At 38.9% G+C, this 16,014-nt stretch overlaps 2 long non-coding RNA genes across 2 annotated transcripts; both read left to right on the forward strand.

Annotated features, from left to right (window-relative positions):
- Position 1: 1 nt before the first annotated feature.
- On the forward strand, positions 2-4,989 carry LOC117593895. The gene is made up of 2 exons (XR_004575349.1): positions 2-3,363; positions 3,612-4,989. It is a non-coding gene; the product is annotated as an uncharacterized LOC117593895 (long non-coding RNA).
- A 5,211-nt stretch (positions 4,990-10,200) lies between these two features.
- Positions 10,201-11,624, forward strand: LOC117593918. The gene is made up of 2 exons (XR_004575374.1): positions 10,201-10,392; positions 10,563-11,624. It is a non-coding gene; the product is annotated as an uncharacterized LOC117593918 (long non-coding RNA).
- The last annotated feature ends 4,390 nt before the right edge of the window (positions 11,625-16,014 follow it).

Here is a 16,014-nt window from a genome sequence, read left to right on the forward strand (position 1 = left end):
GTGACCGTGGGGGGTGGGCGGCTCATACAGGGACAAGAGGATTCTGTTGTGTGTCTCTCGCTCCCTTAAAGAGAAGTGTGCTCTCCCCCTGTTAAGTTGTTCACTTGTGTGGGAGGAAGGGGAGGGGGGGGCGGTCTTGTCCCTTGGCACTTCTAAGACTAAGCACCTTAAACTGAACTAATGCACTTTATTATTAAGAGGGGATTTTTTTTGTTTTACGAACACAGAATCAGTATGCGTGTGGTGCGTGTGTGTGTGTGTGTGTGTGTGTGTGTGTGTTTGTACTGAGTCTACACGCGACACAGTACGCATACGACTGTGAATCTGAACTGGAAGGGTGAAATGGGAGGGCGACGTCAGAGTTAGAGGGGACCTTTCTTTTGAAACCTTATCAGAAAAACAAATCCTTTCTTGAAAAGACAAACACTGTTTATGTTGTTTTTTTGTTGTTTTTTTAAAGACAATACCTTTATATAAAAAGCAAAGCTATTACAAAAAAAATTATTAAAAAAACAACAAACTTGAAGATTTGCACTTGCATTGAGAGGAAAAATAGAAAAAAAAACTGGGGTTATGTATATAGATGGGCAGTTTTTGTGAATGTGTACATGAGTGTGTGTGAAGGCAGTGTGTATCAAACATGCTAGTCTGCACATTGGATTTTTTTCCTATTGCTTACCAAGATGTATGAAAACATACCAGGCCATTATGTCATTTTGTTCAAATTAGATGTTTTGTATTCATGAATGTCTGTCCTCTTGTATTTTGTCTGTGTGCGTGCGTGCGTGCGTGCGTGTGTGTGAGTGAGAGCAGGCAGTCGCACAACACATCCTTTCTCAGCAGCTCTTCATCCCCAGATGTGTCGCTCAACCATAAGTGGAGCGTGGTTCTGGCTTTGTGCTTGTTCATACGTTTTTGGCTGCACTGTGTTTTGCTTTTGTTTTGTTTTTTGGGGTGCCTCTCCCACGCTCAGTTCTGTCTGCCACGGCCTCTGAGCCTCTATGAGGTTCCCAGCAGACGGTTATGAAGGTCTTCAGTGAGAAATTGAGCGCGCTGTGTATGATTGTGCGTGTGCTTCTTTACTAAACCTAGAAGAGAAAAGTGTGTGCGCGTGTGTGCGCATGCACATCTGTGCCTAAGAACTCTGAAAAGGTGAACGGGAGGGAATGTTCAGTGAACGGCCATTGAGACATTAAGGACTGTCTCTGAGAGTCGACTGTTGTGTGAAGCGCTCTTGCGCAGCCTGTCAATATTGCTAGTTTAGTACGGGGATGATGATGTTGTGTGATGATTCTTTAGTCCAGTTTAGTTTTCCTGGGATGTGATCACCTTGTCTCGTCTGCTCTCTAACTCCTGTGTGAAAGGTGTTGAGTTTCTGGTTCTGTTCACAACAATTAGCGTCAGCCTGTCTGTTTATGCATACAGAAGGGTGCGCGTAATGTTAGGATATTGTTGTGTTACTTACTCATTGTTGTTGATATTGATAATAGATTTTTTTTATAAATATATCTATATTATAAATGAAAATTTATATATGAATATACGTAAACATTATAGACAAAGTGTAAAAAATAAAAAAAAAAGTATTTGGACTAAGTTTGATGAGCACTTGGGGCTGCTATTTTTTTTTTTTTTTTGATTTTATTGTAATTTTTTGGGTTTGTTTCATTACCGCCATGTGAAGTGCGTTTGTGTTATTTCTTTCTTAAGAAAACATTGAATGTATTCCCCAAAAAAAGAAAAACCGTGATGATACTGGATTTTTTTTCTTCATAAATTTTACAGAAATGGAAACAAACAAAAAAAAATCTGAGGTAGAAGGTGTAAGTGAACTCTTTCCTCTTTTCTTTTACACACAAAGGAGGAACAACTCTGGAAGGCTACAGTTGAACACACTGCCTCGCATTCCTGCAATTCGTACAAAAACAATATTAATATAAAAAAAAATAAAGAACAGACTTCTATTCCTTACTGGAGTTTTGGTTGTTTACAAAACACAGATTTCTGTGGGTGCAGAATATTATTTTGTGTGGCGTGGGGGCGCAGGGCGTAAGTGCGCTTCTGCAGTATATGCATTCAGTGGCGTTCATTTTTAGGCAAGGATGAGGAGGAATAATACAATGTGAGACTAGTTCCTCCCCCTTTGACCCTTTAGGGGGCGGGACTCTTTGGAACTGATTGAACGTCAAGGAGCCCAGGAGAAAATCAAATCAAAGATTGTCTTCTTTATTCTCTCAGTTATTTTTTTTTGCAGGACAGGTGGGTCTTTGTTATTATGTTGACTTCTGTTGACTTGTTTTTGTTTTGAAATGCCTGTATTTTAACGAGAAAAGGACTCTTAAGGTGTTACGGAGTGCAACATTTAATCAAAAATCAGAGCACCGCTGAGGGGTTTTTGGTACTTGGAACATGCATAAAGGAAACAATATCATCGCTTTAATACAAACAGCATTTGGAGAGGAATTGTGGTTGTAACATTTCTGTGCTCCACAAACATATAAAACAAAGATGGACAAAACTGTGAGGAGTGGATGAAAATAAAGGAAATTAAACATTTTGTAAAACTATACATAAAAACACATGATGTTGACCTCAAATCATTGCAGTCGATTGTACTGTGCAGGCAGAATCTGTTCTTTTCTTTTGTTTGAACGGGGGTCTTGGGTTGTGCTTTGGGCATTTGTTAACCCTGTGATGAGGGGACGCCCGAGGGAACCCCTCAACCCTCCACCCTCAAGCAATGCACTTTGGTTCGTTCTGATTGTGAGGATCCCACAGGGAGTTTGGGTGAAAATATGGAACTGAGTTAATTACCGTCTAACTGAAAATGAGAGATTCAAACTGAAACGAAAGACTGAGGAACACACCGCCTTCCTTCCTAATGTACATAACCATATTTTTGTATTGCCTTTAAAGAAAAATAATTTGGACAACTACAAAAGCTTGACTCACAAACAAACAGATGAAGGACATTTTATGATCCCTTGATTTTGAGAGTGAATATTCCTTGAGGAATTTCTTTTTTTTTTTTTTTTTTGTTTACTGGGGTACATGAACTACTTGGACGTTCCCCGGACTTTGCCAGTTGCCCTATCTATCATCAGGGTGGGGGAAAGGACTTAAAATGGATGGAACCTGTGAATGCAGGGACTCCCGAGACTGAATGATCGTTGTCATCAGTACGGATGTGGCTGCTGAGCCCAGGGTATTTGAACAACCTGCACCAGCCCACAGCAAAGGCGGAGGACAGACGGACTGGTCGATGTACCCAGAGACCTGCTGTCCAGGTGCCCCTGATGTCTGTCATCTAGCCACTGCCTGGAAAGCAAGTATAATGTGCCTGCTAGGAGAACCGTCTTATGGGTAAGACATGTTTATGTCTGCTTGGAAATCAGTGGGTCTACACAGTCCAATTCTTCTTCTGCGCAGTTGTAGGCGTTAAGACATTATGAAATGTCTGTCTGTGTAAATGCATCCTTGTGTGGAACTCAATTCTTAATTATCCTTGTTTTTGTTAGTCAATATGTGGAGTGTATTTTGCTTAATTCATTTACATTTTTCAGTTTTATCTAAGTATTTTTTTCCTCTTTGTCTCCCTGCTCTTTCTGCAGGAACCTCCCAGCTGCCCTCTGCTGGAAGCAGAGAAGATCCCCAGTGTGGTCTTCCTCTCTGCCCTAACCAGGCAGGAACAACATTACCTGCAAACGCAGAGGAACTGGAGCAATGAAGACGAACACAAAACACACACCCACACCTTGGAGATTTACAGACCGATGGATTCTGGTTAAGGAATTGCAATGACATTTGCTCAAACGGACAGGCTCTTTTCTAGGACCACATGTATGCACTTAACTAAAAAGTATTCGTCTTTACTCTCTCACACACACACACAAATTGAGATCCAGAAAGGTTAATACCATACACATGTAAATAATGTAGAAGTGTTTTTTTATTTTCTTGTTTCTTTTCCTTTCTCTGTTCAACCTGCCTTAACTGTACAGATCCACCTAGTATGACACACACACAAACACACACATAAACACACCAACATATATATATAAATAACCAGTAAGAGAGGAAGTGAGCAGGAGAACCTAAGAACTACTAGCATGCGAAGGGAAGAGGGACGATGTGTTAATGACTAACAGTACTGTTGTTTCCATCTAGCGTATACCACGCATGTAAACTACAAAGTAGAACTGTAGGGCAAACCATAATAATGAAGGCAGTTATGATAACGGTGACAGTTTGCCTTTTTACAAAGCGTGAGTGACACTGTTCAGATATCCTCTTTTTAAACGCCTATACATGTAGCTGAAGATGCAGGCTGAGGAACAAGGAGTCCAGAGCCTATATTGTACGGAGCTGAGCTGACTGGGAGAGGCATATTGAAATCAGTCCCTTAAAACAAACGACCTGACATGTTACCTACCATTATGTATCCATTCGGTAGGAACTATTAGGAAGCAATGAGCAGGAGTTTGAGACTTGATTTGAAAGGGATAGTTAACCCAAATGAACCCTGATAGCAGCTGCAGGACAAGTTATGACAGCACCATATTTTGGTTTTATTTCCAGATTGATTTGAGCGACAAATATTGAAATACAGGGCTACTTTTTAAAATACAGGAGATATTTTTTGACTTGTTGTTTAGTAGATTGTAATAAATATTTGAGACAATTAGCTCACTGTTTTCTGGCTCAGATTATTGTATTGTATTGGTGATTTACTCACTCAGGTTTCATCACAAGTTTGTTTGAGAGGCCGTTTTGTTAAGTATTTAGACCATCTATGCAGTTGATAATGGATTTGTCTATTTGCATTTGGGGAGAAAAATATAGTGAAAAAATGCTGGTGAAAAATGCTGGTGAAATATCAACAGGAATTCCAAATATTTATTGACAAATGTATGTATGCCAAATACATTTACAAATGTATATTATCCATTTTAAAATGACAAAAGGAAAATATTTAACCCCCCCCCCCCCCCCCCCAAAAAAATATAAATATATATACTGTACTATTGTGCTCCCCTTGTGGGCCTCTTCTATAGAAAAGTGCTTGGAGAAGCCTAATACTTCTGAAGGTGTCCTTCTCCTTTTGATCAGGTTAAATTGTTTTAGAAGTGTTTTCCTGTTAAGATCTTTGACTTGCTCAGGATATTATGTCACGTTTAACTTTGTCTTTCTGTTAGGACTCCCTCTGCTTTTCTGTTTGGCAGATCGTTAGTGTGTTTGTTCTTTGGGAAGTGTCTAAATTGTCACTGAAGTACTTGGTGAGAACTGGGAGATCAGCGTATTCTGTCATGATTTGAATTCAGCCGGTTTGCAGTGAGCTATGTGGTTTTTAAGTGTAGCTAGTCATCCTAATGAATTTCATGGTTCCAAACAGCACTAGTCTTTGTTGTTGGGACTGGTGGTTCTTTTCTGTTAGGGAAATCTGTGGGTCTGTTATCAAGTCTCGAGATGTTAAAATGTTTCGGTTTTTCTGTTATCATGAAAGATGGGCAATTCTGTGATCTGTGGAAGTTGTGATGTTATGGCTTTGTCATGCATGCCTTTTGATGTGAATTTCATTAAGAAATATAAAGTTAATTGACTAACAGATTTTGATCAAATTACATATCTTCCCATTTTCACCCAGTCAGCTCCGTTCCAATGCTTAAACATATGGAATGTTTTAGTAATAAATGATATAACGTAACATAATGAAAACAAATGCAATCGTAAAAAGAACAACCTAAAGAAAAAGTGTAAATAGTTTGGTTTTTGTTTGTTTGAAGAGAACAAAAATAATTAAATAAAATGCATTTAACGATGGCTTTGAATGTGTTGTTGCTATTCCATCAATTGTCTTTCCATTTAATTCAATTTAGAACTGTCTTTGAAAGCTTCTTTGGAGGCGTAGCCATAGAACTCCATGTAATGGGCAGCAAGGACCATGGATTTTATTCATGTGATTTTGGCTAACAGAGAAGTGGAGAAGAGTGGGAAGAAGCATCGTAGCCATCAGGCAGTGCTGTTGTGCCCAGCACGGGCCATTTTCTAGCTGGCAAGCCTGCCTAGCAGCAAAGATATAAATCGGCCTTAACCCTTGTGTGCCCCTCAGGCATTTTTGTAAATTTTTCTCACTTTTTTTTTATTTTTTTTATTTGGGAATCATTTTGTCTGTGTTGCAGCTAGGGGCATGATTTTTTGGCAGAACTCTTCTTTTTTGTTAAATATTTGGAATCCAATGTCTTTAACTTTCATGTCTTTCATACTCTGTTTATGAATTTTGCACACTCTTGACACCTTCGTGGACAAAAATGTCCCATTGACTTCCATTAAAAAAAAAAAAAAGATCTCACTGCCATTAGAGTATAAAACCATGCATTCTGTAATGTAAGCATTCCATTTTGAAGAAAAGTAGTGATATTTGACTGTATTCCACCACACACATACACGCAAACACACACAATAATACAATAATTTCTTCCATTGGCCTACAATGGGAAAATGGTTGAATCTGGTAGAAGAGTTTTTGTGTGTGTGCGTATGTGTGTGCGCGTGCGTGTGTGTGTGTGTGATGGAATACAGTCAAAATGTCATCAAATTTAAATGCTTACATTACAGAATGCATGGTTTTATACTCTAAAGGCAGTGAGATAAAAGTGTTTTTAATGGAAGTCAATGGGACATTTTTGTCCACGAAGGTGTCCAGAGGGAGTATCTGGCACTACATAAAATATACTAATGCAATCAAGTAAATTTTGTTGCAAATATTTGACATATCCAAGACTCAAATCACGACCAAAGCCCCAAGCCCCTACTATTTATTAAATGGAAAATATAATGTTTTTAATGATTTTTTGTAATAATGAGGTAATTCAAACAATCAAGCTGGCATTTAAAGGGTTAAAATCCTGAAAATGATTGAATGTTTGGTTGTTTTGAGCAGGTTTCAAGTTGTTTAAGAGATTTATGGAAAAAAAAGCTGGAAAAAATATTAATGTATAAATGTTTTATGTCGGTTTATTGTACGTGTACACTTTTGTCCACGAAGGTGTCCAAAGGGTAGTACATTTGAGGGGCGCACAAGGGTTAAACATTTCTATGACAAGATAACTCATGGTTTTTATTCTTTTAAATGTAATTTTTGCTGCTGTATAGCACTTCCAAGTATTTACATTTAATTGACTGAAATATACATTTGATTCACGTTAAATCTCACTGAAGAGTTTAAATGTAATGTTTTTTATGGTATAGTTTATTGTAAGTATTTCTGTGAAATTCCATATGATGTCCAATGAGTTTAATTATCAACTGGCTTGATTTTAAAGTAAGTGTGAACAACCTAGTTATTGAGTTTTACTTTTCCACTTATGTCCATTTCGCTCTTATGGTCGAAACTGGAAACACTTAGGTTGTCGTTATGGCCGGTTTACTTGAGTTAATCAACTTTATTCTCCTCGGTTTGAGGTACTATGAGTGTCTGAGCCAGATGTTATCATTAGTTTACGTACAAACAGAATTCCGTGTCCCTTTAAGCCTCCACAGAACAATAAAACTCAATCGGATCTGCAGCATTATACCGGGCCAGGCGCCACCAGCTCATTGGCCTAACTGGGGTCCACTGTCAAGTGGAAACATTTCTTTGTAGCATGAAAATGTATATGCTCCCACCTCAGTGGTGCTCCAAGCCCGTCATAATGTTTACATTATGCACTTTTTTAGAAACGTACCGAATAAGACTCAACGTTAGATCCCTTTGTTGTGTAAACTTGGAGATATCGATAGCTCGAGACGTTCCAAAATCAGGTTAGGATTAGGTAGTGTGGACATTGACGGCTCTATTAGTAGTAAGTACTAACAACGAAAACACATTCTCAATAAGAAATGGCTATAAATTCAAGTGTTCAAATGCTCTTGGGATTTAGAAATGGTGTGACATTTTACAAAGGGATATTGTCATTTCTTAATGGTTCATCCATCAAAATGCCCTCAAATTAAAACTCACAGTCACTATATAATTTGAAATCCGAAGTGCTGAAATTTAAAGCCAAAAAAACAATAATTGTCCAAATATTATTGATTACCTGGTACTGTACTACTGTGGTAAAATGTATTCGAAGCTGTAAATTGCTTTTATCATAATGAAGTCCCACAGTTTGTCTACAATCTGCTGGTTACCTAGCACATCCTGCAAGACCCTGTGTTTGTCCCACTACACTTACTAGTCACTGCATGTTTAGTATATTTGTATATTTATATGTAAATTATGGAACATAGCTTCTTCCACTTCGTCTTGCCAGGTGTCTTGCCAGGTGGGCCCTCGTCGACCCTGGGATGCCCTCCCTCCAATGCCCTTCGGGGGAAGAGTCACTGGCTTGTTGTTGACTCTCTATTGCGCACTTGTGCAGTTGGGCTGTACGCTGCTAGCAATACTCGGCCCTCATTCAGGGGGGATGCGGTTGGTTGGTGTCCCTTTGGTTGATGCCTGGCAATGTGGTTGGATTGATTTCCTGCCTGTTGGGCCCTGTCCGGGGCCTCCCCCGGGTAGGGCCACAGTGTCACCGGACCCCCCCGTCTCAGTTTCCAAGGTGTTACGCTGCTATATTATTGTGCTGGGGGACATGAGGGATGTACTACTAACTTTTCTCAGTTTCCTCCAATTTGACATTTTAGAAGGAGATGAGGTCCTGGTCCACACCTGCGGATTACCTGGTTTGGGGGGACCGTTGCTGTTCCTGTCCTTGTCCACCTGGTCATACTTCTGACCTAGTCTAAAATCAAATATACTCTGGATTTAGCCCAGAGAAATGTATTTATTATTCCAATTGGACTCTTAATATCTCAGTTCGGTTCGAATCGAAGCAGGCAGTCCAAGAAGGATCACAAGGATCTGGACATATTTTTGAATAGAGGAATGCTCTAAGATCCCGTTAAAATGTTCTCAAGTCTCATAAATAAATATAAGAAAAGCTCATATCTTTTTATGGTGGGGGTGAAAACAATTGACTCTGAACGTTTTGAGCAATGTAACAATAGCTAATAGCTAAAAATACAGTGGCTATTTGTCTTCATCTGAGAAACGTCCTGCGATCACTCCGTCCGTTTCTGTCAAATGTTTTTTGTTGTGAATTCGTGTTCCACACGTTTTTCCCACTCGTTGTTCAACTTCGAGTTCCCAGGTGTCTTGAAAGCGCTGACGTCATAGGTGTGAGTTTTCCGAGTTCCCAGTTATGTTGAAAGCAGCACTAGTTTTCAGATCTGAGTTGTTCTGAACGCGCGACCACCAGAGAATGCGTCGTGGCAGTCTCCCCTGTGTAGAGATTCGTAGCATGACTTCGTAACTGCTGCTATCCAAGTCCAGCGTGCGGTTCTAGAAAATCTCGAATGTCATTCGAAGACACAATTTGAACAAGGACAGTTTCGTCTTTCACGTTGCAGAAGAGCAAGAGGCTTTTAATAGCCAGAAAAAGTGAGGCGGGTAGCTAAAGCAAACAGGTAGCTACATTAGCTAGCTAGCTGTCCATCTGTAACCAATTATTTGTAGTTTAGCCAGCCTTAGATGGTGAACTAGCCGCCATTTCAGGAGTTGTACATTAAATACGTATCCTACTGTTAGGCGTATTGGTCTCGTTTGTGGTGGGTTGTTCAATGAGATATTTTGTATACAGCTCTAGAAAAAATTAAGAGACCACTCCTAATTTTTCTTGAATGAGCATCTCTACATGCATGTCAGCCATTCCATTCCAGTGTCTGTTAAATTCCAATAGACACACATCGTTTTACGTAATGAGGTACTGATTAGGTGATTACCTGAACCAAATCTAATTTAACGAGGAAAAGTGTAAAAACACTGCTGTGGTCATCTCTTGCAATAGGACCAGGTGGATGGCAAAACAGTGCAAGTAGTTTCTCAAAGGTTATTTGAATAAAAAAAATAACAATTCAGCATGGCAGAAGAGTTGAAAAGAAAAGCTTTGAGTGAGGAAAAGAAGGGTTCAATTCTGGCTTTACTGGCAGAGGGATTCAGTGAGCGTCAGGTTGCTTCCATCCTGAAAATTTCAAAGACGGCGGTTCATAAGAACAAGGTCAAGCAACAGACATTGGGGACAACAAAGCTACAGACTGGCAGAGGGCGAAAACGACTTTCCACTAACCGAAATGACCGTCAACTCATTCGAATGTCACTCAACAACCGTAGGATGACATCAAGTGACCTACAAAAAGAATGGCAAACAGCAGCTGGGGTAAAGTGCTCAGCGAGGACGGTTCGAAACAGGCTCCTACGGGCAGGCCTGAAGTCATGCACATCTAGAAAAAAGCCCTTCGTCAATGAGAAGCAAAGAAGAGCCAGGCTGAAGTTTGCAAAAGACCATAAGGATTGGACCATAGAGGAGTGGAGTAAGATCAAGACATGAATTGTCTGTCTGTGTAAATGCATCCTTGTGTGGAACTCAATTCTTAATTCTCCTTTGTTAGTCAATATTTGGAGTGTATTTTGCTTAATACATTTACATTTTTCAGTTTTATCTGTAAGTTTTTCCCTCTTTGTCTCCCTGCTCTTTCTGCAGGAACCTCCCAGCTGCCCTCTGCTGGAAGCAGAGAAGATCCCCAGTGTGGTCTTCCTCTCTGCCCTAACCAGGCAGGAACAACATTACCTGCAAACGCAGAGGAACTGGAGCAATGAAGACGAACACAAAACACACACCCACACCTTGGAGATTTACAGACCGATGGATTCTGGTTAAGAAATTGCAATGACATTTGCTCAAACGGACAGGCTCTTTTCTAGGACCACATGTATGCACTTAACTAAAAGTTACTCTCTCACACACACAAATTGAGATCCAGAAAGGTTAATACCATACACATGTTAATAATGTAGAAGTGTTTTTTATTATCTGGTTTCTTTTACTTTCTCTCTTCAACCTGCCTTAACTGTACAGATCCACCTAGTATGACACACACACAAACACACACATAAACACACCAACATATATATATATATAAATAACCAGTAAGAGAGGAAGTGAGCAGGAGAACCTAAGAACTACTAGCATGCGAAGGGAAGAGGGACGATGTGTTAATGACTAACAGTACTGTTGTTTCCATCTAGCGTATACCACGCATGTAAACTACAAAGTAGAACTGTAGGGCAAACCATAATAATGAAGGCAGTTATGATAACGGTGACAGTTTGCCTTTTTACAAAGCGTGAGTGACACTGTTCAGATATCCTCTTTTTAAACGCCTATACATGTAGCTGAAGATGCAGGCTGAGGAACAAGGAGTCCAGAGCCTATATTGTACGGAGCTGAGCTGACTGGGAGAGGCATATTGAAATCAGTCCCTTAAAACAAACGACCTGACATGTTACCTACCATTATGTATCCATTCGGTAGGAACTATTAGGAAGCAATGAGCAGGAGTTTGAGACTTGATTTGAAAGGGATAGTTAACCCAAATGAACCCTGATAGCAGCTGCAGGACAAGTTATGACAGCACCATATTTTGGTTTTATTTCCAGATTGATTTGAGCGACAAATATTGAAATACAGGGCTACTTTTTAAAATACAGGAGATATTTTTTGACTTGTTGTTTAGTAGATTGTAATAAATATTTGAGACAATTAGCTTACTGTTTTCTGGCTAAGATTGTTGTATTGGTGATTTACTCACTCAGGTTTCATCACAAGTTTGTTTGAGAGGCCGTTTTGTTAAGTATTTAGACCATTTATGCAGTTTATAATGGATTTGTCTATTTGCATTTGCGGAGAAAAATATATAAAATGCTGGTGAAATATCAACAGGAATTCCAAATATTGAATGACAAATGTAGGTATGCCAAATACATTTACATATGTATGTTATCCATTTTAAAAGGAAAAAGGGAAAATATTGAATGTGTATACCCCCCCCCCCAAACAAAATATATACAGCTCTGGAAAAAATTAAAAGACCACTTAAATCAGCATATCTACACGTACGGCAGCCATTCCATTCCAGTGTCTGTTAAATACCAACACAGGCACACCTCATTTTACTTAATGAGGCACTGATTAGGTGATTACATTAACCAAATCTAATCTAACAAGGAAAAGTATAAAAACCACTACTGTGGTCATCATTATCCTCTTACAATAGGACCAGGTGGATGGCAAAAACAGTGCAAGTAGTACCTCAAAGGTAATGACAAAAGAGTTGAAAAGAAAATATTTCAGTGAGGAAAAGAAGGATTCAATTCTGGCTTTACTGGCAGAGGGATACAGTGAGAGTCAGGTTGCTTCCATCCTGAAAATGTAAATGACAGTGGTTTATAAGAACAAGGTCAAGCAACAGACATTGGGGACATTAATGCTACAGACTGGCAGAGGGTGAAAACTACTGTCTACTGACCGAGATGACCGTCAACTCATTTGAATGCTACTCAACAACCAATCAAGTGACCTACAAAAAGAATGGCCATCAGCAGCTGGGGTGAAGTGCACGGCGAGGACGGTTCGAAACAGGCTCAGAGGGACAGAGCTGCAAAGGTAGAAAAAAGCCATTCAGCAATGAGAAGCAAAGAAGAGTCAGGTTGAAGTTTGCAAAAGACCATAAGGATTGGACCGTAGAGGAATGGAGTAAGGTAATCACTGATGAGTCAGTTTTTCAGCTTTGCCCACCTGGAGGCCTACAAGCCACAGTGTCTCGCACCCGCTGTGAAATTTGGTGGAGGATCGGTGATGATCTTGGGGATGCTTCAGCAAGGCTGGAATCGGGCAGATTTGTCCTTGTGAAGGACGCATGAATCAAGCCAAGTACAAGGTTATCCTGGAAGAACACCTGCTTCCTTCTGCTATGACAATGAATTGGTTTTTCCAGCGGGACAATTCTCCATTCCACACAACCAGGTCAATTAAGGTGTGGATGGAGGACCACCAGATCAAGACCCTGTCATGGCCAGCCCAATCTCCAGACCTGAACCCATTGAAAACCTCTAGAATTTGATCAAGAGGAAGATGGATGGTCACAAGCCATCACACAAAGCTGAGCTACTTGAACTCTTCCTAAGTTAAAACATAAGTATTTTGTAGTTGGAAAATGAATATTAATTTGAGGTCTGAAAACAATGTATATTTCTTTGGTTATTTTGACCCGTTTTCAACAAGTACTCTATTTTTATTTGGAATTTAGGTATAATGTTGTCAGTAGTTAATAGAATAAAACAAAAATTTTCACTTTACCCAAACTTAACTATGAATAATCAAACCAATTTTGCAGGGGTCTCTTAATTTTAGATGTTAAAATGTTTCGGTTTTTTCTGTTATGAAATATGATCAATTATGTTTTCTGTGGAAGTTAGTGATGTTTTGGCTTAGTCATGCATGCCTTTTGATGTGAATTTCATTAAGAAATATAGGGTTAATTGACTTAACTTGCAGAGCTAATTTAACAGATTTTGATCAAATTACATAGCTTCCCTTTTTCACCCAGTCAGCTCTGTTCCAAAGCTTAAACATATGCAATGTTTTAGTAATAAATGATATCGTAACATAATGAAAACAAATGCAATCGTAAAAAGAACAACTTAGTGTAAATAGTTAGGTTTTTGTTTGAAGAGAACAAACATAATTAAATAAAATGCATTTAACGATGGCTTTGAATGTGTTGTTGCTATTCCATCAATTGTCTTTCCATTTAATTCAATTTAGAACTGTCTTTGAAAGCTTCTTTGGAGGCGTAGCCATAGAACTCAGTGTAATGGGCAGCTAGGACCATGGATTTTATTTATGTGCTTTTGGCTAACAGAGTAGTAGAGAAGAGTGGGAAGAAGCGTCGTAGCCATCAGGCAGTGTTGTGCCCATCACGGGCCATTTTCTAGCTGGCAAACCTGCCTAGCAGCAAAAATATAAATTATAAAACATATAAATATAAAACATTTCTATGACAAGAAATGTCATGGTTGTTAATTTTGCTGCTGTATAGCAATACAGTATTTACATTTCATTGACTGAAATAAACATTTGATTCACGTTAAATCTCACTGAAGAGTTTAAATGTTTACATTTCTGTGAAATTCCAAATTATGTCCAATGAGTTTCAGTTTCAACTGGCTTGCTTTTAAAGTTTGTGTGAACAACCTAGTTATTTTGAGTTTTACTTTTCCACTTACGTCCATTTTGATCTTATGGTCGAAGCTGGAAACACTTAGGTTGTCGTTATGGTCGGTTTACTTCAGTTAATTAACTATTTTCTTCTCAGTTTGAGGTACTATGAGTGTCATTGAGCTAGATGTTATCATTAGTTTACGTACATAGAGAATTATGTGTCCTTTAAGTCTCCACAGAAAAATAAAACTCAATCGGATCTGTAGCATTATACCGTGGCAGGAAGACCCAGCTCATAGACCTAACATGGACCACCGTCAAATGTATGCTCCCTTAATAATGTTTACATTATGTACTTTTTTAGAGACGTATCGAATAAGATTCGACCGTAGATCATTTTGTTGTCTAGACTTGCAGATATCGATAGCTCGAGACGCCACCTTCAAAGATCAAGTTAGGATTAGGTAGTGTGGACATTGACAGCTCTGCAAAAACCTTCCCAATAAGAAATGGCTATGAATCCAAGTGTTCAAATGCTCTTGGCACTCAAAAATATAGGGACTTTTTACAAAAGGATATTGTAATTTCTTAATGGTTCATCAAAATGCCCTCAAATTAAAACAAATTAAAACTCACAGTCACTGTATAATTTGAAATCCGAAGTGCTGAAATATAGAGTCAAAAAAACAATCATTGTCCAAATATTATTGATTAACTGGTACTGTACTACTGTGGTAAAATGTATTCAAAGCTGTAAATTGCTTTTATCATAATGAAGTCCCACAGTTTGTCTACAATCTGCTGGTTACCTAGCACATCCTGCAAGACCCTGTGTTTGTCCCACCACACTTATTAGTCACTGCATGTTTAGATGTATATTTATGTAAATTATGGAACATAGAATATTCTTGTTCTATACAAAATAAAAGGTGTGCATTGTTCCTCACGCTCCCCTGATCAAGAATATGTACTTTTTATAATCATGGCATATATATTGTTGGAGCTATTGAAATGAAGAATATAAGGGCTTGATGATAAGGGCTTTCAGCTCATGTAAATCAAAACTCCAATACAAATGTATTAGATTTTTAGAACAAATAATCAAAACTAAAAAAATAATTTAATCTGTCATTCTTGTTCTGGTGGTGCAGCACAATGACCTTTTCCACAATATTCATTTTTTTTAGATGCGCCTGTAATAATGTAATAAACGTATTAGTATTTACATAATTAAAGGAATTGTTATGGTGAACAGTAATAATGAATAAATAGTAGCAGCAGAGTATTGCTAATTAAATGAATTTCACTGTCCACAATTTTATATGTAAGCTTTTTGGACAACGCATTATTATTTTACTGTAACATATTACAGAGTAGAGCTGCTGCTCCTCCACATCGAGAGGGGTCAGCTGAGGTGGCTTGGGCATCTGTTTCGGATGCCTCCGGAACGCCTTCCTGGGAAGGTGTTCCGGTCCCGTCCCACCGGGAGGAGACCCCGGGGAAGACCTAGGACACGCTGGAGGGACTATGTCTCCCGGCTGGCCTGGGAACGCCTCGGTGTCCCCCCGGAAGAGCTACAGGAAGTGTCTGGGGAGAGGGATGTCTGGGCATCCCTGCTTAGACTGCTGCCCCCGCAACCCGGCCCCGGATAAGCGGAAGATGATGGATGGATGGTAACATATTACACAATATCATCTATATTTAATGCAGAAATTCTAAACAAAAAGTATACATATTTAATAATAAGACAGGTCACAGGTCTTATTAAAACAGAATTTTATTGTTTTATTAAATTACATTATTATTACTTGTGTATTGTTTAAAAATACACGATAAACCTTGTTGTGCAGTTAAAGCTTCAATTGTTCTTTTTTCCATTTCATGGATTCTGATGTAGCAAATTTATCAGCTAAGCACAACCTAAACAGAACTG

Source organism: Esox lucius, chromosome 24 (assembly GCF_011004845.1).
Source record: "Esox lucius isolate fEsoLuc1 chromosome 24, fEsoLuc1.pri, whole genome shotgun sequence".
NCBI classification, from domain to species: domain Eukaryota; kingdom Metazoa; phylum Chordata; class Actinopteri; order Esociformes; family Esocidae; genus Esox; species Esox lucius.